At 42.9% G+C, this 21,239-nt stretch overlaps 1 protein-coding gene across 1 annotated transcript in view; it reads left to right on the forward strand.

Annotated features, from left to right (window-relative positions):
• arl4d (ADP-ribosylation factor-like 4D) overlaps positions 1 to 21,235 on the forward strand; it is a 62,557-nt gene extending 41,322 nt beyond the window's left edge. The window contains exon 2 of the transcript XR_011347654.1: positions 21,056 to 21,235. The gene's annotated coding sequence lies outside the window, so the exon portion shown is untranslated. The remainder of the gene's footprint in view (positions 1 to 21,055) is intronic.
• The last annotated feature ends 4 nt before the right edge of the window (positions 21,236 to 21,239 follow it).

Here is a 21,239-nt window from a genome sequence, read left to right on the forward strand (position 1 = left end):
AGTCATTGTTCATGACATCAAAGACACTAATTGACATGTGTCCAGTGTCCAGAATATTGGCCACAGCCACATTTGGTGTCTGGCCCAAGATGCTGGCTCAAAATGACACAATGTAAATGAAGCCCACACATGAGACTGAAACAATATGTGTAAGTACAGATTAGATGCCTCTGTTTGATGTTAACCATATAACCACTTACAGCACAGAACAGGCCAGTTCGGCCTGTCTGTCTGTCTGTGTGTGTGTGTGTGTACTAATCCATGCCGTAGCAAATCCCCACCCTCCTAGTCCCACTGACCCATCTAGTCCCCTCCTATCCATGTAACCATCCAGTCTTTCCTCATACATTTATCACTTTACACCAATACAAAAAACATTAATCATGTGTACAGTCCAGGATCAAGAAGAAGAACAAGGCAACATGAGATAATAAGCAAAAAAACTTCAAAGAGTTGCATTGTGTGAATAGTCAGAATTCTGAACTGAAGTCAAACCAGATCAAGGTGGTGACAGAGATCTTTGAGTTCAGATAAACAAATGCCACTCATTTGAGTAAACCTCATGCTCTATTTGGAAAAAGTCTAAATTCACTTTGGATAGTAGCCTTAAAACTACTACTGTAAAACCCCTGGTGTCCAGCACCGATGGGTATTGGTTGATGTTGCATTATTGAATTTTCCTGTTGCTTAAAATTGTTGCGCGTGTGGTGAACTAATGGCAAAGAACATTTACCTTTCTTTTTCGATGACTTTTTTGCCAGTTGCTTAAGGCGTTTAACACATCATGAATGTGTCCTTAAAAAGTCTAAACCTATAATGGAGTGGTTGATGAAATTAGCGTTTATGGGAGGGAGTGAATTTGCTTTAATCGTTCTGTATGGACATGCATATTAATTGAAAGCTGTACCTGGTCACCACGTTGAAGTAAATGAAAACACAGAAAATATGTTCAATTAACATTATTGCTCTACATGGAGAGGAAAGGATATGGGTAAAGAGAGTGGAAGTGACACAATTTCCTTTATTTGCTCTCAAATAACCATATCTCGACAAGTCATTTCGCTACTAGCTGTAAAATCTGGAAACCAGTTAAACCAGTGCCTTTCAAACTTTTTCTTTCCACTCACATCCCACCTTAAATAATCCCTATGCCATAAATGCTCTGTGATTAGTAAGGGATTACTTGAAGTGGGATGTGAGTGAGGGAAAAAAAGGTTGAGAACCACTGCTCTAGACCCAATTTTTACTGAAATATTTTGCTTGAAAAAAACTTGCCATTGGCCCATTTCCTTTGGAAATGTGCACATAACAAGTCAATGAGGTATGATTAAAACAGTGATTTTCAAACTCTTTCTTTCCACAAACATACCACCTTAAGCAATCTCTTACTAATCACAGAGCACCGATGGCATAGGGATTGCTTAAGGTGGAATGTGAGTGGAAAGAAAAAGTTTGAAATCCACTGTTTTAAATGAATACTGAGGCCCATGAATAACTGACCAACTTCTAAGTTAGTTTAATATGGATGTAAGATCACAGATTCGTTCAGAAATGCCTTAAAGATGGATGATGCAGGAATAATATTTATGAGATTCCTTTTGAGGAGAAAGGAAGACTTACAGCATTAAACCAGAAAATAGTCTGGATCAGACATTTATACTTTAGGTTTAGCAAGATTGTCTGCATTGGCTTCAATCAACTTTCCATTCCTTGACACAAACAAAATGAAGTCCTTTTGGCTCCAATTTGAAAATGCCTGATTCCATCTGGTCTTGCTGATTCCATCTGGTCTTAGAAGCTACACAGATACAGGTCTCCCTATCATCTTGTAACCATGCCAGTTATTCCAGGTTCTCCTAATAGTTGAAATATCTAGACATCTACCCCATCATACCCCTTGTATGTTTCAATAAGATCTGACTAAACTTCAAAAAAAATATTCAAATTCATCCAATAATTCGTCCGGTGAGTCTCTTTTGGACACATCTAATGCCAATGTATTCTTCAGTAAGAGGACCAAAACTTGTGCATAGTCCAGATCTGTCTTCACTAGTACCACATGCATTGGGAACAATACTTCCCTATTTCTCAGCACTAATCTTTGGCTTGGCTTCGCGGACGAAGATTTATGGAGGGGGTAAATGTCCACGTCAGCTGCAGGCCAACTAGCCACTTGCTGCACTTGCCTGCTAACATTTTATGATTCATACACAAGAACACCCACATCCTTCTTTCTTCTTCTTCATCTACATTCTTTCTCCATTTAGTTCAGTGGTTCTCAACCTTTTTCTTTCCACTCACATCTTCTTTCTTTCTTCTTTCTTCTTTGGCTTGGCTTCTGTCGGACTCTGGCTTTACCCTACCCTCAATTTAGACTATGTGTCATTTGAGTCCAGCGTGTTCTTTAGAATGAAGTGATAGGAGAAGGTATTCGGTTCAACAGCATAAGAATAAAGCTTAACAGAGCTCTGGGTCAGTCGTTAGTTCATAGGTCACCTGCACAGTGAGCTATTCCCCAAGACTGACCCCTATTGTCCAGTCTGCGCAGTTTATATAGATCCAAATTACCATACAGAACAAAAGTTGGCTTCCTTTGCTAGATTTTTTACATAAAGTATATCACCAGCAATTTCCTATTCTACAGTTTATCTCGGGTGTAGACCTCCTATCGTAAATCCTCAAGATCAGACCATCCTATTGTTTTGAACAGAAATCAATTCCTACCCCAGATATTTCCAATCATCATTCTGTTCCTGTCTGGCCAATTTCTTCTGTTCTCCTTAACACCTCCTCATGCCTTAATCTTCTTCCTAGACTGGCTTTCCATTCCCTTTGTTTCTTACAGAATACTCTTTGTTCTGGTCTGCCCTGTGTCTCCTGCGCTACTCAACACATCCTTCAGTTTGAGCATTCCTCCTAAATCATTTCATCCATTTCCTCTCCCTTGTATTTGGGGAGCAGACCATTCTGCCCCTACTGGACTCAGCCAACTTTGCTCCATGCTGTGATTGCCACTTAATTACATTACTCTTTTCTCTTAACCATGAAGTAAATATAAAATTGTTACATAGTCACATATTCCATGATGTTTTAACCCCTAGATTCCAACACTTCGCGGACGAAGATTTATGGAGGGGTAATGTCCACGTCAGCTGCAGGCTCGTTTGTGGTTGACAAGTCCGATGCGGGACAGGCAGACACAGTTGCAGCGGTTGCAAGGGAAAATTGGTTGGTTGGGGTTGGGTGTTGGGTTTTCCCTCCTTTGTCTTTTGTCAGTGAGGTGGGCTCTGCGGTCTTCTTCAAAAGAGGTTGCTGCCCGCCGAACTGTGAGGGACCAAGATGTACAGTTTGAGGCGAGATCAGCCCACTGGCGGTGGTCAATGTGGCAGGCAACAAGAGATTTCTTTAGGTAGTCCTTGTACTTCTTCTTTGGTGCACCTCTGTCACGGTGGCCAGTGGAGAGCTCGCCATAGAACACGTTCTTGGGAAGGCGATGGCCCTCCATTCTGGAGACGTGACCTACCCAGCGCAGTTGGATCTTCAGCAGCGTGGATTTGATGCTGTCGGCCTCTGCCATCTCGAGTACTTCGATGTTAGGGATGAAGTCGCTCCAATGAATGTTGAAGATGGAGCGGAGATAACGCTGGTGGAAGCGTTCTAGGAGCCATAGGTGATGCCGGTAGAGGACCCATGATTCAGAGCCGAACTGGAGTGTGGGTATGACAACGGCTCTGTATACGCTAATCTTTGTGAGGTTTTTCAGTTGGTTGTTTTTCCAGACTCTTTTGTGTAGTCTTCCAAAGGCGCTATTTGCCTTGGCGAGTCTGTTGTCTATCTCGTTGTCGATCCTTGCATCCGATGAAATGGTGCAGCCGAGATAGGTAAACTGGTTGACCGTTTTGAGTTTTGTGTGCCCGATGGAGATGTGGGGGGGGAGGGGGGGTGCTGATGGAGGACCTCAGTTTTCTTCAGGCTGACTTCCAGGCCAAACATTTTGGCAGTTTCTGCAAAACAGGACGTCAAGCGCTGAAGAGCTGGCTCTGAATGGGCAACTAAAGCGGCATCATCTGCAAAGAGTAGTTCACGGACAAGTTGCTCTTGTGTCTTGGTGTGAGCTTGCAGGCGCCTCAGATTGAAGAGCCTGCCATCCGTGTGGTACCAGATGTAAACAGCGTCTTAGTAATCCCTATGCCATCGGGGGTCTGTAAGGGATTGCTTAAGGTGCTATGTGGGTGGAAAGAAAAAGTTTGAAAACCACTGCTTTAATCGTACTTCATTGACTTGTTATGTGCACGGTTTCATAGCTCCAAAGGAAATGGGCCAATGACAAGTTTTCTCAAGCAAATTATTTTAGTAACAATTGGGTCTAGAGCAGTGATTCTCAACCTTCCCTCCCCACTCACATCCCACCTTAAGCAATCCCTTACTAATTACAGAGCACCGATAGTATAGGGATTGCTTAAGGTCAGATGTGAGTGGGGAGGGAAGGTTGAAAACCACTGATTTAGTTGATGGTCTGCCTTTAGATTCCACTTACTGAAATGCTCACTTTTCCACATTAAAATGCCATTTGTCGTTTTTTTTCCCCCACTCTATTTATTGTCTTGTTGCTAACATTTTATATCCTCATTGCACCACACCAGAGGAAGCATTGGTTTGATAGTTATAAGAAAATTGACGATTTAAATTGCAAATAAGAACCTGAAAAGCATATTTTTATAGGTTGGTTATTAATTGTGAGGAGATGAGAATTTGAAATTCAAATATTGTTCTTGGCCTTCTTGGCAATAAAACCTTCCAAGTGACATATGACCATGTTTTTCTTCATTTTTAAAAAATATTGCAATTAAAATGTTTTTTCGATGTGGCATTCAGAGAACGTGAGAGCATGCCTAACAGATGCAGTTCATCCGAGTCTAACTAATTATTTAACAAAAATCAGTCACACAGCGTTAGAGTTGGGCTTGTGCCAGTTGATAGCAAGGCCTCATGGGCTTATTGTGACTTTAGCAAGACAATGAGCTGTGACTACAGGAGGGTAATTGAGCGGAAGGGATGCTTATGCTGCTTCACAGCACACAGGCTGGTGGCAGCCAACACGAACCTGGCAAATTACAGTGTTATTTTCACTGGAACCGTGCTCATCTTTCTTTCAGTTCAAGCCTCCCCTTTCCAGAACACGCAGGTGAACCTTGTCCTTCGCGAATATGCCAAGCAATATTGCTTACATGGCCTTTTCTCCCATCCCCTCAAGGTACTGACTCATGTTGGGGTTTGGATGCATTCTGCCATCTGCTGCTTCGACAATTTTGTCATTCTCTGCGTGAGACTGTTGAGAAGCTATTCGTCTGTGGAAGGGGGATGGGGGAAGGGAGAGGGCACCAGAGTTGAGCCCAATCTGTCCTTCGCAAACACTCACACAGCACAATTTTCAATGGAGCTTGCCAATTACTATCAGTAATAGCAACCCTGGCTGATTTATTTCCCACTCTCCCCAATTTGTGTGTACTTCTGTCAGTCATTCCAACATTACAACTGAATTCAACTAACTCAGCCTGACTGGGATTGCACTGGTATAAAACACAAAGTGCACAAAGAGAGAGTGATGCAGGGTTAACATTTCAGCCTCATGAATCCGATACTTGCTGTTTTATTCTACAATGTACAGCAAAATTATTTTGTCCTGTGAAATTAATGTTTATCTCATTAATAGAGAATATCAAGGTAATGTCTGTTGGTTATATCTCTACCAAGCAGTGTATCGTCATCACCTTACAGTTAACCTTTGGGAGTGTGACAGAGACCCGATTTTTCCAGTTGGCAGAACTGGGCTCCATTCATTATTTGTGAAAAGTAACAAGGTACTTCACAGAGGCCTAAGGAAAGGGAAGCAAGGGAGGGGTTGCGCAGAGGGACGTGCGAGTGCTTGTGCAAGGTTGGCTTACAGGTACAACAGGTAATCAAGAAGGTAACTAGAAATTTGGCCTTCCTTGCTAGAGGAGTCTGGGGTGGGGTGGGGGGGGGGACTTCAGCTGCACCTGTGCAGAGTATTGGTTAGGCTGCACCTGGGGCGGCAGCAGCAGCGATCATCAAAGACCCTCACCACCCAGCACATGCTCTGTTCTCGCTGCTGCCATCAGGGAAGAGGTACAGGTGCCACAAGGCTTGCACCACCAGGTTCAGGAACAGCTGCTACCGTCAGACTCCTCAATGACAAACTCGATCAGAGACTCATTTAAGGACTCTTCCTTGTGCACTTCGTTGATTTTCTTTTGTTCTCTCTGTGTTGCACACAGTTTGTTTACATTTGTATTTGTTTACAGTTCTTTAGATTCACTTACGTGTTTACGCTGTGTACAGTTTTTTTTGCACTACCAATTAGTGGTAATTTTGCTGCGCTCACAGGAAAAAATGAACCTCAGGGTCATATATATATATATATATATATATATACTCCGATAATAAGTCTGAATCTGTAATCTGATCTGAGCACTTTGAATAGAGAGGGGGTGGAGAGCTAGAGATGGATGTAAAGATCACAGCACTATTGTGAAGAAGAGCTGACTTATTGTTTAATAATACTTAAACAGATGCCATTATCAACTGCTGTTTGTGGAAGTTTCCTGCCTGCAAATTGGCTTCTTTGTCTTCTGCATGACCCCAGTGACTTTTGCTTCTCTATCACTTAACTGCTGGGGGCGCTGGGCAATGCTAATTAATAGTGACTCTTTGCTTGACATGACGGAGGAAGTCGAGTAAGTTATGTTTTTTGACAATAAAGGAAACTTGAACCTTGACACTTCACCAACCTTCAGTTCTCTTTCAGTTGAATAGTCTACGGACTGGTACCTACCTCAGCTCCTTCAGCATTGGAGCAAAGAAACCCTAATGCAAAAGGAGAATGATTGATTGATATGCATTGCAATTCCACCACTGCATGAAAAATCATCACTTGACTATTTTTAGCTTCCTTCCATGACAGCACATTCATCTGCAGGCAGGACAAGCCCATCGCTACACATATGCGCAAGCATAAAGGTAAGCTTGATGTATCCAGACAAGCTCATGCACGCAGAGGCCAGTTTCTGAGCAATGAGCTTTGCGTGCTCCAATAAAGGCTGCCATTTAAACATGCCTGTGCTGTAACTGGCGTTCCTCCGCACACACAATCAACTAGTGAAGGAATCCAAATTACTTTACGTTTCTGAAAATCTGATAGATACTTATTGCAAGCTGAAACAAATTGGGTAGGTCAAAGGGATTAATCTCCCATTCCCCTTTCAACAAGAACAGAGGGGGGCAGAGTGAAATCATCATCAGGACTTTCCACCTTTCATTTCTTAACACTTCCTTCTTGCCTTTCACCTCCTTGTCAGAATGGTTGGAACTGCATCCTTTCCTTTTTTTTTCTTTCTGAAACACTTCTTCCCTCATAATAATAAAAACAATTCCATTCTCTTTGTTTTTCTTAAGTACTGTAATCTGGGATCTGGAATTTCATAAAATAAATGGGAGGGGAGGTAGGGAGGGAGGGAGGGAGGGAGGGGAGGAGGGAAGGGGGGGGAGAAAATGACACTGTATATATTTAAGAAGGAAAATGTATGTACCTTGATCTATATGGTTTATAGTGTGAAAAATAAATTTTAAAAAACTATCTCAGGTTTGAAAGAGCTATTGTGCTTGAAGGGAAGTAACTCAATGAATACACACACACACACACACACACACACACACACACACACACACACACACACACACACACACACACACACACACACACACACACACACACACACACACTTTTCCCTTCTGTCGCATCAGAGCATTGAACACAAGACTTATTTTATTTAAAATGAAAGAAATTATTGACATTCTTTTCAAAGGAATGGAATACTCAAACCCATGTGGTCTTAAGCAGTTTGTATCCATTCATAAATCTGTGTAAAGCGAATAAAACATATAAAAAAATAATATACAACATGAAAGCTGTCTCATTGTCTCACCAATTTGAAAACTATTATAGAGTCAACTTTCTTGTAATGTTTCTGACTAATAATGTAAGGGTTAATTTATCACAAAATCCATACTTTCAGAAAGCAGGATGGAGATCAGGAGTCTGGTTGTGTGGCGCCAGGACAACAATCTTGTTTTCAATTTCAATAAGATTCCACCTGCATTATTGAATGAAGATCTACCGGGACCAATGCCTGAAGAGGGCGCACAGAATCAGTGAACCGGTGTGGACTCGAAAGGCCAACATGACCTGTTTCTGCTCTGTAAATGGTTATATGGTTATATCTTCAAAAATTATTTCTACAAAATATAATGGAAACTGCCTATCTAAACTTTTCACCTAATTCAACCCTGAATCAAAATGCATCAAAGCAAAACAGAATCATTGCTCAGAACAGATATTGAGATTCAGGTATTTTTGGTTGATGCAAGTCAAAATACCCAAAATGTGGCAGTAGTGTTAAACCAAACCTGACATGTTGACAAATAAATGAAAGTGATTGTCAAATAGCTTAATCTGGCAACTCCTGCTTTGACTGGTATATCTGGCAAGGAATGAGGAGCTTGAGAACACATTTTAATGGCAATGGAATTCCAGATGGATGAGATGAAATGATTCCTCTTATTGCTGTTCAATGCAGCCTTTCTGGAACATTTAAGAACTGTCTGATACCTAAACCTTCCAAATTTCATTGTCACTTTGTTAGATGTGGCATAAAATGAACAGAAGAGAGACCTACACAGAAATTTGGAAAAACTAAACATGTAATTAAATTTTAAATGATTACAAATTTGGCAGGAGGTGACCATTTAAAAAAAAATTCATAGAATAAAGTAATTATAGATGCTTGTGAACATTAAATTTGGTCATGCAATTTTCTAATTTGTGCTAATTATTTGCACATCTAATATAGAATTGAAAATTAAATCCTAATTGCACTCTGGACAAGAAACGTAGCTTACACCAGTTATCAAATTTGTTTACTGGTAAATAAGGGAGTTCCCTTTTCAGTGAATTTTGGATACCTCCAAGGCATACACCATTCTTCAACAGATCATTTGTTTCAATTAAAGATCAGTTGAATTGCATGACCTCCTGTCATAACCATGTAGAAGTGGTTCCACCCACTTTCATGTTAAATTTAAATGTAGACAAACTGCATGGTAACAGGCCCTTTTGGCCCATGAGCCCGTGCTGTCTAATTACATGCAATTGACCTACAACCCCTGCCATGTTTTGAACAGTGGGAGGAAACCGGAGCCCCTAGAGGAAACCCACGTAGACACGGGATAATGTACAATCTCCTTATAGACAGTGCAGGATTCGAACCCTGATCCCGATGGCTGGCGCAATAACAGCGTTGTGGTGACTGCTACGCTAACCATGCCATCCTTAGATGTGATGAATTAGCAGGACCTGCATGCTGTTTTTCTTTTTGCAGCAACATTGTTGTGACTCAATATGAAAGAAAGAAGAAACTGCACTTATAAAATCAATGGTTGATTTTCTTAATGGTTAAGGCAGGACTGAGAGTTCTTCTTTGGCTTGGCTTCACGGACGAAGATTTATGGAGGGGGTAAATGTCCACATCAGCTGCAGGCTCATTTGTGGCTGACAAGTCCGATGCGGGACAGGCAGACATGGTTGCAGCGGTTGCAAGGGAAAATTGGTTGGTTGGGATTGGGTGTTGGGTTTTTCCTCCTTTGTCTTTTGTCAGTGAGGTGGGCTCTGCGGTCTTCTTCAAAGGAGGTTGCTGCCCGCCGAACTGTGAGGCGCCAAGATGCATGGTTTGAGGCGATATCAGCCCACTGGCGGTGGTCAATGTGGCAGGCACCAAGAGATTTCTTTAGGCAGTCCTTGTACCTCTTCTTTGGTGCACCTCTGACACGATGGCCAGTGGAGAGCTCACCATATAACACGATCTTGGGAAGGCGATGGTCCTCCATTCTGGAGATGTGACCTACCCAGCGCAGTTGGATCTTCAACAGCGTGGATTCGATGCTGTCGGCCTCTGCCATCTCGAGTACTTCGATGTTAGGGATGAAGTCGCTCCAATGGATGTTGAGGATGGAGCGGAGACAACGCTGGTGGAAGTGTTCTAGGAGCCGTAGGTGATGCCGGTAGAGGACCCAAGATTCGGAGCCGAACAGGAGTGTGGGTATGACAACGGCTCTGTATACGCTTATCTTTGTGAGGTTTTTCAGTTGGTTGTTTTTCCAGACTCTTTTGTGTAGTCTTCCAAAGGCGCTATTTGCCTTGGTGAGTCTGTTGTCTATCTCGTTGTCGATCCTTGCATCTGATGAAATGGTGCAGCCGAGATAGGTAAACTGGTTGACCGTTTTGAGTTTTGTGTGCCCGATGGAGATGTGGGGGGGGAGGGGGGGTGCTGATGGAGGACCTCAGTTTTCTTCAGGCTGACTTCCAGGCCAAACATTTTGGCAGTTTCTGCAAAACAGGACGTCAAGCGCTGAAGAGCTGGCTCTGAATGGGCAACTAAAGCGGCATCGTCTGCAAAGAGTAGTTCACGGACAAGTTGCTCTTGTGTCTTGGTATGAGCTTGCAGGCGCCTCAGATTGAAGAGACTGCCATCCGTGTGGTACCGGATGTAAACAGCATCTTCATTGTTGAGGTCTTTCAAGGCTTGGTTCAGCATCATGCTGAAGAAGATTGAAAAGAGGGTTGGTGTGGGCTATGATTTCCAAATCTTAGTGCTTAACAGCCAGAGGAAGTCTTTTGGTCCTTTTGCTGTTTGAGGAGGCCCTGAGTGTGGTGTAGCACTTTGTTGAGACCAGCTTGAAAGCTTTGCATTGTACTTACCATCCCTGACTTTGGTAGGTGGACAAGGCTTGAAGATTTTGCAAATTTTTCCACTGATTTCTGCATGATCCAAAGGGCTTTTGAGCCAATGAAGCAATGTTGACATACATCCACTGTCATAATGCAGAGGGAGATCCATGAGGGGGTGGGGGAATGAACTCTGTTTAGGTTGTGGGGGGGTGACTCTCCTATTCTCCTTCAGAATAGGCATCCTTCTTATCAACCTGAGAGATCAGTTGGTCCAATGGTTTAAAACTGCAAAACCTTGTGTCCTGTTGAGACCACCTAAGTGCTCCACAGCCCTAGATTGAAGGGTCAAGTGGCTGAAGTAGATGTTGAGCTCACACATATCTGGTTGTAATGTGAAAGGACGAACATCCGAGCTGTGTCTGGCCCCCCCCCCCCCCCCACCCCCTAATATAGTGCCATCATGTGCGAGATAAAAATGGAGTAATTGATTGCTGGATGGTGTGGAGAGTTCAACCTTTGAACTCTCAGTTTTGGCATCCGAGTTCAAAGCCACATTATGCCAATGGAGTTGAAATTGACTTTACGGTACTCTGTGAAATGAGCTTGAGCTTGGACTGTTTCAATCCAATTCCTTTCAGGTACACAAAGTGCCCCTATCAGAGAGACTATGGGAAGACAGGTGTAGGAAATAGCTCTTCAACAGAACATTTTTTAAGATTCTGGAATAAAACAAGAAATATCCTAAAGTGGCTCCAATCATACAGTAAATGAACTACTGGTGATTCATTCCACACTTCTGTTTTCCCTCAGATTGATAAACAGAATTCTGTTTAATAAGTATAGAAATATTCATATAATTCAAGGTGAATCTAAAGTAGACCAAACAAAGTGCAAGATCATTTCATGTTCTGTTTTTCAATACCATGTGTCTTGTAACATTCAATGGCAATACACAGTTGATAGAGTGAAGAGCACCAAGTTCTTTGGAGTCCACTAAACTAGTGACTTATTACGAACATACATCTCCTCACCTGTCAGAAAGGCGCAACAGTGACTCCACCTCCTGAAAAGACCAAAGGAGGGAACTCTACCGGCCGCCATCATGTCTTTCGAGAGCGACCTGGATCACAGTGTGGTATGGTTGCTGCAGAGAAATGGATCGGAGGTCAATCCACAGGACCATAAGAGTGGCAGAGAGGATCACTGGGGTCTCCCTCCCGCTCCCACTCCCATCGACATGATCTACCAAGATCGTTGTCTGAAGAGGTTGCGCAAAATTATTGAGGACCCCTTCCACGCCGTACAGCATCTTTTAATTGCTCTCATCGGGAAAAAGGTACAGGAGTATGAGAGCCAGTACCACCAGGCTGAGAAACAGCTTCTAACCATGGGGAGTGAGGATGCTGAATAACCAAAGGAGCTGCTCACACTAACCATCCAAGATCCTCATATTTGTACAATCAGGTGACAATAAATTGACTTGAGAATCTTAGATGCATTTCCATAACACCATAGGAGTAGAAATAGGCTATTCAGCCCATCAAGTCTGCCCTGCCATTTAACCATGAGCTGATCCATTTTCACACACAGCTCCTCAGCCCACCCTTCTCCCTGTAATCTTTGATGTTCCTGTTTAATCAAGAACCTATCAATGACTGCCTTAAATGCACCCAATGACCTGGCCTCCACAATCGCCTGTGGCAACAAATTCCACAGATTTACCACTCTCTGGCTGAAGAAATTCCTACAGAATTATTCATAGTTTAAGACACCAGTCTTATTTAGCAACCAGGGAAGTTAATCCAAAATGCTTATTAGGATAAAGACAGCATTCACATTTAGAGAAAAAATAAATTTGGGTACAAATGTTTTATTTATTTTTAAAATGAGGACTCTTGAGAAATATTGACCCAAACAGTTCAATTTGTAACAAATCTGTAAAATGATCTCAGCATGGAAATATGCCCACTATATCTGTCAGAATTATGCAGGAACATTACATCTCTCTCCCTCTCTCTCTCTCTCTAATAAACATACACACACACTAAGCAGTGAACATGATCAAACATTCAGCTGTTGCAACACACATTCTAGCTGTCTTGTTTTTATTTTTGAACTGGAATGAGAGTGTAACAGAAGGAGGAAGGCTGTGTACTCATTTACTCACTTCTCCACCATCTCCATCCACTCCGGGGGAAGGGTGGCTGGAGTGTGACAAGTATTCATTATTAATTGGCGGAGCAAGCCAGCCATGGATAAAGTGGCCTCAATAGCAGCTTAAAAACTTGCAGTTGGTTGTAAACGATATAGATTTTTTTTGGTAGATTAATAGTTTTCTGGACAGCATAAGCATCATTGAGTCGATCCACACAACCTTCCATTTTTTCTCCTTCCCTTTAAAGCTCTGCAGAGAAGTAAACAATGGGCCGATGGACCTAATTCTGGTCCAATCTTGTGAAATGAAAACAATTAAGTGGAATCTGACCGTAAAAATTATTGTACTGGCCTTGTGAAATATATCTTCCATCAGATATACTTAGTCATATGAAAATCTACCCAATAGATCCTGCTAAACACATAACATCATGGCAAATTATGTAAAGACATGAACATGCAGTATCCAGGACCCATGAAGGTGAGGTACTTTATTTTTTAAAATTTAGAAATACCAGGCCCTTACGGCCCATAAGTCCAAATACACCAATTAAACTACCAGCCCTGTATGGTTTGGAGGGTGGGAGGGAACCCACGCAGGTCACGGGGAGAACGTGCAGGCTCCTTATAGACAGCACTGGATTCTGACCTGAGTCGCTAACCCTTCCACTCCTTCACCAACGGTGCTGCCCAAAACACATAGTGTTCTATTTTGCTGTGGTACTTGGAGTCCACACTTCTGTACTATTCATCTGAAGTTCAGCTTTAATGGGCCTTGAAGGGACTGTACAATTTTTGCTCAGATAGAATTGTAAACAATAACAACAAAAAACAAGTTTGTTGATGACACCACTGTTCTTTCTTCTTCTTTGGCTTGGCTTCGCGGACGAAGATTTATGGAGGGGTATGTCCACGTCTGCTGCAGGCTCGTTGGTGACTGACAAGTCCGATGCGGGACAGGCAGGCACGGTTGCAGCGGTTGCAAGGGAAAATTGGGTGTTGGGTTTTTCCTCCTTTGTCTTTTGTCAGTGAGGTGGGCTCTGCGGTCTTCTTCAAAGGAGGTTGCTGCCCGCCGAACTGTGAGGCGCCAAGATTCACGGTTGGAGGCGATATCAGCCCACTGGCGGTGGTCAATGGGGCAGGCACCAAGAGATTTCTTTAAGCAGTCCTTGTACCTCTTCTTTGGTGCACCTCTGTCTCAGTGGCCAGTGGAGAGCTCCTGATACCACTGTAGTGGGCTGTATAAAAGCGGCGAGAGGGAGAATGAAAACTTGACTGAACGGTGTGTTAACAACAACCTCTCATTCAATGGCAACAAGACCAAGGAACTGATTGTAGACTTTAGAAGAGGAAAAGGGGAGCTGTACATCCGGTAATCATTGGGGATCAGAAGTGGGGAAGGTCAACAGCTTCAAATTCCTGGGTGTTACTATCTCAGAAGACAGGTCCTGGACCCATCTTATGGACGCTATGGCAAAGAAAGCACGACAGTGCCCCTGCTTCCTCTGGAGTCTACGGAGGTTTGGCACATCATCAAAAACCTTGGCAAACTTCTACAAATGTGTGCTGACCTGCTGCGTCACGCTCTGCACCAATACCTCTGTGTGAAAAATTCTGCAAAAGGTAGTGGACATCAAAGTACATCACAGGGCAAAGGTCTCCCAACCATCGAGAATATCAAAAAGTAACACCTCCATCGGAGTACAGCAGCAATCACCACCCAGGACATGCTCTGTTCTCGCTGTTGCCGTCAAGAAGGAGGGTCAAGTGCCACAAGACTCGTCCCACCATGTTCAAGAATAGTTACTACCCCTCAACTATCAGACTCTTGAACAATAGGGGATAAATATACTCATTTAGAGGCTCATTTAAGGACGAATTCATGAATTATTGCTGTATATTTAGGGTGTTTGTTTACAGTTGACAGTTCTTGATGTTTATAGTTTACAGCTACTGGTCTATAGATTTGCTGATCCTGGCCCGCAGGATGTTCTCTGACAACAAATTTGAACTTTGAACTTTGAACAATATATTAGGTATACTGTCGATTGAAAGGTTAAATAAGTATTTTTAAAATGAAAATTAAGAAAATTATTAATTGATCATAAAATAAAAATTACATCTATATATCAACTATCCAGATCACATTTGTTGATTAATTAATTTTCTTTATCAGGATTTAACCATTCCCGTGCAATGAAATGTAAATTACTGCCAGAAAATGGCAACATGAAATCTGGCTACACAATAAGGTGAATTGACGATTTTAGTCGAAAGCAACAAAGAAATCCTTACTTTACAAATACACTGGGGAAACCAAGGTGTCTATTAGACTGAAATATGATAACAAGCACCAGGCAGAGTGAAGTTGATATTTTCATCACAAAATGTAATGGAGTTGCGTTGTTTGGCTTAGTACTAGAAATATGATTATTGAAACCTTCTGAATAAAAGTATTCAGGTCCACTCTGGAGAGCATTCTGGCAGGTTACATCACTGCCTGGTTCGGAGGTGCCAATGCTCAGGACAAGAAAAAAACTCCAGATGGTTGTTAACTCGGCCTGTGACATCACAGGCACCAGACTTCACTCCATCGAGGACATTTACAAGAGGCCGTGTCTTAAGAAAGCAACCTCTATCCTCAAGGAACCCCATCACCCAGGCACCACCCTCTTTACTCTGCTACCAGCAGAAAAAAAGGTACAAAGTCCCGAAGACAAACACTCAGCGGCACAAGGACAGCTTCTTCCCTGCTGCCATCAGATTCCTGAATCAACAATGAACCACAAAGACGGCCTGAATTTGACTTTTTCTTTGTCTTGCACTATTTTTATTTATTTTGTACAGTGGCTTATTTAATGTTTGTCCTTTTGATGCTGCCACAAAACAATAGATTCTCGACAATAAATTCTGATTTTGAAAAGTAACAACCTTGCACCATTATCCCCTTAACCCCATGCTATTTGAAGAGGATGAAAGCATTTTTACTCGAGTTTGACCTTAGAATGATATGTGAAACTATATAGTGAAACACGAAAATCTGCACACACTGTGGTTGTAGCAAAGACACAGAAATGCTGGAGTCTACTTTGAAGAAGGGCTCAGGCCCGAAACGTCGGATGCTGCGACACCTGCTGGGTTCCATCAGCATTTCTGTGTTTTCCTTTGAAAATATACAGGCTACAAATTACCCAGTTTTCATTTTGGGGATAATATGGTGTTTAAACAAAAACTTTAGAAGAAATATTTGGGATCCTGAGCAAGTAATTGAATATGTAGGAGGTCACATTGTTATCTTACACTACAATGCTTCTGTATTGGCAAGAACTGGAGGTGGCATCAACCATTTCTCTGTGTATTGAGTCCTCCAATCCATTTCTTGGGGAATCCTTGAGGAAGTTAATTGATTTAAAAACATTTCTAATGTACACTGTGACAGAGTATGTAGATACGTTTTTGGGAGATAAATTGGGAAAGGTTTGTTAGAGTAAGTCACATACAAACACTTTAAAACAGATCTTATTGGAAATACTGGAGCTCTGCCCAATGCTAGACATAGCGGGGCCTCAGATCTTTTGCAAGAACTTTGAAGAGTGCTCAAGAGTCTTCACTAATGGATTGCTGTTTACAAAAGGTAACAGATGCCGCTGCTGTCTGGAAGAGAGCTTGCTGTTCTAAGAGGGTCATGTGGTTTTGCAAGCAGAGAGAGTCAAACAGGCTTTCTCTCAGAGAGAGAGAGAGAGACAGATAGACAGACAGAGATCACTTGTACAGTGTTATAGCCAGTAGAAGTAGCTGGGACTTGAACAGGACAAGCTGGCAAGCTTATGGCAAGCCCATTTGAAAGACAGCCTGGTCAAAGCCCTTGTGGTTTATGCAAGAAGAACGGACTGGCTGTCTAATGTTTCACTTGGAATAAGTGAAACAATAAGGAACTCTGTAGTGACCTGAAAGAAAGAGGTTATCATCTGGAGAACCCCGAAGGGGCAAGTTTCATCAGCAAGACAATGAAGTGGCCGATGGAAGTACCTCAGTTGTGGATGTCCTGGATCAATAAATCTCTCTCAAAACCGACAAAAACCTTCTTGAGCGGTAACCATTTACCTTTCAAGCACCAAAGCCTGCTGAACTTTATAAATGTTAAATTCTCTGCACAGTATAAGAATTTCTTGCAACCAGTGAACTTGGAGGAATGAGAAGTGAGATTGGACTGTGAACCAAAGGACTTTTCTGAACTTACACACACATTACATACATGTGCGCTTAGAATTAGAAGGGGGTTAACTTAGGTTAAGTAAGTTAATAGTGATAAGTGAAAGTTTGCTTCTATTTTCATGCTTAAAGATAATTAAAAGCAACTTTTGTTTAAATCACCATTTGTCTTGGTGAATATCTATTGTTGCTGGGGTTTGGGGTCCTCTGGGCTCGTAACAATATTTTTAAAATGACGTATGCTTCATAGATTATCACTGACCTTTCAATTCTGTTAAATGCCTCCTTAATAACAGATCTGCTGATTGTATTAGAAAGTATAATAATCTCTCACTATTGTCTGATTGAGAAGCCCAGTACCTCTTCAGTGGATTGCAGTATGGTAGTCTTCAACTGATCCCAGAGGGTTTCAGGGGACGGGTCCGTGAGGCGGGTTGCAACGTCGAGCTTTGCTTTGAGGTTTGCCTGGAAGTTTCCTCTCGCTTCGTCTGACTGCAGGTTTCCAACATTGAACCTCTTTCTGGGGGCTTTATTGTTCCTGGGCTTTGGCTTGAAGTGAAGGTTGAGCTTGCAGCGAACCAGCCGGTGGTCAGTGTGGCATTCCGCGCTAGGCATGACCCTGGTGTGGAGCACATCTTGTTTGTCACTTTCTCGCACCAGGATGTAGTCCAGGAGGTGCCAGTGTTTGGATCGGGGATGCATCCAGGTGGTCTTAAGGCTGTCCCTCTGCTGAAAAAGGGTGTTTGTAATGACAAGTCGCTGTTCTGCGCAGAGCTCCAACAGGAGGCGCCCATTGTCGTTGCACTTGCCGACGCCATGCTTGCCCAGGATTCCTGGCCAGGTTGACCTCACCAAAGCCTTCGACACCGTGAGCAGGAAAGGGCTTTGGCAAATACTAGAGCGCATCGGATGTCCCCCAAAGTTCCTCAACATGATTATCCAACTGCACGAAAACCAACAAGGTCGGGTCAGATACAGAAATGAGCTCTCTGAACCCTTCTCCATTAAAAATGGCGTGAAGCAAGGCTGTGTTCTCGCACCAACCCTCTTTTCAATCTTCTTCAGCATGATGCTGAACCAAGCCATGAAAGACCCCAACAATGAAGACGCTGTTTACATCCGGTACCGCACGGATGGCAGTCTCTTCAATCTGAGGCGCCTGCAAGCTCACACCAAGACACAAGAGAAACTTGTCCGTGAACTACTCTTTGCAGATGATGCCGCTTTAGTTGCCCATTCAGAGCCAGCTCTTCAGCGCTTGACGTCCTGCTTTGCGGAAACTGCCAAAAAGTTTGGCCTGGAAGTCAGCCTGAAGAAAACTGAGGTCCTCCATCAGCCAGCTCCCCACCATGACTACCAGCCCCCCCACATCTCCATCGGGCACACAAAACTCAAAACGGTCAACCAGTTTACCTATCTCGGCTGCACCATTTCATCAGATGCAAGGATCGACAATGAGATAGACAACAGACTCGCCAAGGCAAATAGCGCCTTTGGAAGACTACACAAAAGAGTCTGGAAAAACAACCAACTGAAAAACCTCACAAAGATAAGCGTATACAGAGCCGTTGTCATACCCACACTCCTGTTCGGCTCCGAATCATGGGTCCTCTACCGGCATCACCTACGGCTCCTAGAACGCTTCCACCAGCGTTGTCTCCGCTCCATCCTCAACATCCATTGGAGCGCTTACACCCCTAACGTCGAAGTACTCGAGATGGCAGAGGTCGACAGCATCGAGTCCACGCTGCTGAAGATCCAGCTGCGCTGGATGGGTCACGTCTCCAGAATGGAGGACCATCGCCTTCCCAAGATCGTGTTATATGGCGAGCTCTCCACTGGCCACCATGACAGAGGTGCACCAAAGAAAAGGTACAAGGACTGCCTAAAGAAATCTCTTGGTGCCTGCCACATTGACCACCGCCAGTGGGCTGATAACGCCTCAAACCGTGCATCTTGGCGCCTCACAGTTTGGCGGGCAGCAACCTCCTTTGAAGAAGACCGCAGAGCCCACCTCACTGACAAAAGGCAAAGGAGGAAAAACCCAACACCCAACCCCAACCAACCAAATTTCCCTTGCAACCGCTACAATCGTGTCTGCCTGTCCCGCATCGGACTTGTCAGCCACAAACGAGCCTGCAGCTGACGTGGACTTTTTACCCCCTCCATAAATCTTTGTCCGCGAAGCCAAGCCAAAGAAGATTGTCTGATTGAGCAATGAGGTGATAACTTTAGGGTAATAATTTGTGGACCCACCCAAGTTGAATGTGATTGCGCTGAGCAAAAGTACACGAGTTTAAAAGCTTTGGTTAAATGTAACAAGGAAACCGATCTATAAGGAAGGCATTTAAAGAAAACATTTAAGGTTCAGATTATATAGGAAACCACGCAGAATTAGAATGGCCAATAATAAACAAAAATCTTGAATGCCCAAAGGAAGTGAAAACTGCTACAGAAAGGAATTAAATTATGGGCATTAAAAAAAAATGAAAATATTGGAAATAATCAGCAGGCTGTGGAGATAGAAACAGAGGCTCATGTTTTTGATGGATAACCTTTCATCAAAATCAGTCCTCCTTCAGTTGTCTAATGAAGCCAAGTTAGGCTTGAAGAACCACACCTGATCTTCCAACTAGGCGCATCCAAACCTTCTTGACTCAACTTTGAATTTAAGAATCATGGAAATTCCTCACCTGCACTGGAAGTAGGAAGATTGAGGTATAATGAGAATAATGCATTTAGAATTCCGGATAATACAGACCAGAACAAGCAATTTCAGTCTACATTATCAAAGAAGGAATATAGGCTTCAGTTGAATGTGCTGGCAGGGGTTAATTCAAAACAAATATTAAAGAGTTGGGGTATATCTGCAGATCAGCATTATGACAAAGGTGGTGAGAAGGAATGGTTTTCTGTACTCTTTTACAGTTATATATCTCTTACAAAATAATATTCTGACTCAATACATGAGGAATTTGAGACAGGAGGTAACATAGATTTTTGGGGTGGCTCTGCTGATGTAGCAGTTAGCCCAACGCTGTCACAGTACCAGCGATCAGGACTGGGTTCAAATTCCGCAGAGTTTGCACATTCTTCCCATGTCTGCTTGCAATTTCCCTGGGGGCTCCAGTTTCCTCCCACTGTTCAAAACGTACCGGGGGTATAGCTTAATTAGGTGTAAATTGGTCAGCACAGACGTGATCTGAAATGGCCTCTTAACATGGTGTATGTCTAAATTTAAAATTAAATGGGCAATACAGGTACACAATCCTTTATCCGGAACCCTTGGGGGACAGTGTGTTCCGAATTTCGGATTTTTCTGGATTTAGGAAAGCCCACCCGAATTGTGCTGCTGTATCCATCCCATCCCCTTCCAGTCGCCCTGCTGTCTCCCCAAACCCCCCCCTCGCCTGCCCAATTGGCGCTGCCAGTCCCTCACCCGTCCGACTCGCCTTGCCGGTCTCTCTCCCCACTTGCAGGATTTTGGAGCTTCCTGGATTTTAGATATCGGGATAAAGGATCGTGTACCTGTACCTGTATTTCCAGGTTTGTAACATTTGATTTCATTAACCTGGCATGGACCTACTAATTCTGATCTCCTGCCATCCCAAGTATCAAGAGAATGTATGAATAGAGAATTCACTTTCAGGCAAGTGCTCCCTTTCTTGGATTAGGAGAACAAAACTGTATGTGTTCTGTAGGTATAGTCTCATGAAGACCTCTCACAATTTCAGTAATACTTTACTCTTGCATACCAATACTTCAATAGACAGCAATAAAGAAAACACAGGCAAACCCTGCTACACACTACTTCAACCAACGTGAAATTCACTTACTGCGATTTGGAAAACTGTGACCATTTCCTGTTTTTCCCATGTAATTATTCAGTTACTGCGAGATCTTTCTGGAAATATCTGGAAAACTCAAGTTTCAAGTAGACCATGTGAACATAAAGAACAAGGTAAAGTTGCATCAATTTCTCTAAGCGCAAATTACTCGAAACAGAAGACCATTAATGATTGAAATGGAATGGCTACTTCATCTTTGGATTGAAAATTGTAACCAAAAGGGA

The sequence above is a fragment of the Narcine bancroftii genome, chromosome 12 (genome assembly GCF_036971445.1).
Source record: "Narcine bancroftii isolate sNarBan1 chromosome 12, sNarBan1.hap1, whole genome shotgun sequence".
Lineage (NCBI taxonomy): Eukaryota > Metazoa > Chordata > Chondrichthyes > Torpediniformes > Narcinidae > Narcine > Narcine bancroftii.